Raw genomic sequence first — 3,007 nt, 5'->3', positions numbered from 1 at the left:
GTTTCATTCAGCTTCGGCTTAACCTACATAGAGGTTTAACCTATCCTAACCTAACAAAACCTGAACTAACCTAACCTAGCCGAATGAAATTCAACCACACGTATAGCTATGTAAGCGTACGGTTCACAGTCTTAAATGTGTGCTATATTTAATAGGTTAACTCGATCTTGACCTACAAATGAATCTAACTTAACAGAACCTAATGAAATTTTGCTTAACGCAACACAACTTAACTTAAGTGTTCCCGTTGTAACACAATAAAATTCATTTAATTGTACTACAGGTGGTTACAAATTTAGACGCACATTACTCATTTGAAGAAACCTGACAATGTTTGTATCAATTAAAATGTATAACTGTAACTAAAACATGCAAATGAATAAGAGTTTTATTAAAGATTTTTTTCCTTCTGCTTTTCTTAAACTAAAGGGGTATATTTATACTATCTTTCGTGTTTACATTTTATCTTGCTTTTTATCGTAATTAAATTGATTTATAGACTTACTTCAGTCTATTTTCTGCCTGCTATAACGTGTCCTTTTTTCTTCATTTGTAGGTTAAGATCGAGTTAACCTATTAAATATAGCACACATTTAAGACTGAGAACCGTACGCTTACATAGCTACATGTGTGGTTGAATTTCATTCTGCATGTACATTCTTTAATTTCGAGCATGAGATTAAAATCATCTTTCGAAAGGAAGTATTTTTTGATTATTCATACTCTAACTGCAGTTTCTTTAAAAAAATAGTCATGCCATTGTTTACATCTATTTACAGTTGTTCAGCTCAACACGTTTTTTTTATCAAAAATGTTCAAATTCAAACCCTGTGAATTATTAATTCTTTCTAGTCTTCCAAACCTTCATTTTAAAATTCTTGACATTGCAAATTCACGCTTTAAAATAAATTATTATATAATCTTATATATTATATAATAATAATAATAAACATTTCTAAAAATTCTTAATTGAGCTTATTGTAAATTATCGTGTAATACGACATTCGTAATATTTTAAGTGATTAGATGTATTTTTTTCCTCAAAATTTGTAAAATTCCCAGTCAAAAATTTAATTTACTGATATATTTCTCGTCTGTTACAAAAAATTCCTACCTTCCCCGTCAAGCGGTAACCCTGATTAAAATTTATTGTCTTCTGCATTTTAACCACCTTTTAAACTGACAAATGGTATTTTTTTCCACCTTTTTATGCAATTATTCAGTACCTGGCACATCATTTTCATTCAGTTTTGCATTAAAATTAGGTACGATAGTGTATGCTCAAGATGCATTAAATTTTCCATTGCAATAAAACAAGAACCAGGCCATTTTTCGAAAAAAGCTGTCTGTACACACTTGTATTTAGGCATTTATATTCTGTGGTTGAAATATAAAATCATACAATTGAGAATTGCAGGAGAAAAGCTTGATCGAGTAATACATGGGTTAATTTTCGAGCCTGAGGAAGCACCTTAAGGGCATGTGACATAGCCAAATACCTGTATTACCGACTTACTTTATCAGTTAACTGAATGTTTTTTGAAACTAAGAACTTTTTTTGTAAATAAAATATCGGGCTGAAACATTGGAAAATATATTACAGTACAATAAAGTACGTGTAGGTACTTCATTTGGATAGGAACTTCACTGAAAATGATTTAATCTTTTTTCTGAACCTCGACATTGTTTGAACGTTCGAAATTTTTTTATACAGAAAATATCGGTTTCAAACTTTGAGAAATGCAACAGCCGAAAGAAAACTATGGTACAGTACAAAGTTTAATAAGAAAATATATTTAAAAAATCAGCTATCAATTCCATAGGCATCAGCTGGTAACGGTGTACACGGAAATCCGAATCCTTTGTTGCGTGTTGCGTGCCGGAATAAGTTTTAATTGGAACTTTTTTTATATCTCTTATTATTAAATTTTGTATTTTAACGTAGTTTTCTTTCGGCTCTTGCATTTCTCAAAGTTTGAGACCGATATTTTATGTATAAAAAATCCGCCCGCTTCGCGGGCACATTCTGATAGCGCGCTGCGCGCGCGGCTCACAAATTTGAGCGCGCCTAGCACGTGCGACTGTTGGCTCTCGCGCTTCGCACTCGATAATATATTTATCTCGCGCTCCGCGTTCGGTCTTTTTATATTGCTTACACTTGTGCACAGATTTTTTAAAACTTAAAAGTCAAAACATCGACAACAGTAAATTAGTGATAGTGACTTTTTTTTGTTAAAGCTCCTTCGGCTTTAACGAATAAATTCTCATCACGTATCTCGTGCTTCGCACTCGAATTTGTGTCTCAAATTTTATATCATTTCCATAAATGTATATTATTACAATTCATAACATGCATTGATATTAAAACAGACGTAGTTTCATTGTCTCTTTAAAAAAATGCGCATTCTTTAAAAAAGTTTGTTATTAAACATTTTGCTACAACATCTGCGGTTTTCCAAAAACTGAATTTTCTCATTTCCAATTTTATTTTTACGATTTAAACGTAGCACATACGGTCGAAACACCAGCCTCACCTTTTTTCAACTTCTAAATTAAATTCCTACCTTAGTGACCAACAAAACTTCGATTAACGAGGGTTTGGGGGTTGTGTTAGATGGGAGTTCATATGACCTCATTCTCACATTCCCGGCCCACAGTGAGTAATACATTCCATTTTTGGTTCAAAAAAACATACAGCCCACAAATATTAAGCGATTTGAACAAAAAAAATTTGAAAAAAGCAGTTAAGATTTCTAAGAGAGTTGTCGAGCATGATTTTTCAATTAGGTTTTCAATTTTTTATAAATAAACAAACAAATATGACGAAAAAATGGCCATTTTATCTATTTGACGTTCACAGTGCTTGACAATAACAGGAAGAGTGTTGAAATCGCCTAAGTTTCATGAAGTAATATTAGCTGAAGATGTTCCAATATTATATATGTATATACACATATATATACACACACACACACACATATATATATATATATATATATATATATTC

The sequence above is a fragment of the Belonocnema kinseyi genome, chromosome 9, assembly GCF_010883055.1.
Source record: "Belonocnema kinseyi isolate 2016_QV_RU_SX_M_011 chromosome 9, B_treatae_v1, whole genome shotgun sequence".
NCBI lineage: Eukaryota > Metazoa > Arthropoda > Insecta > Hymenoptera > Cynipidae > Belonocnema > Belonocnema kinseyi.
Note: the sequence above shows the minus strand (reverse complement) of the source record.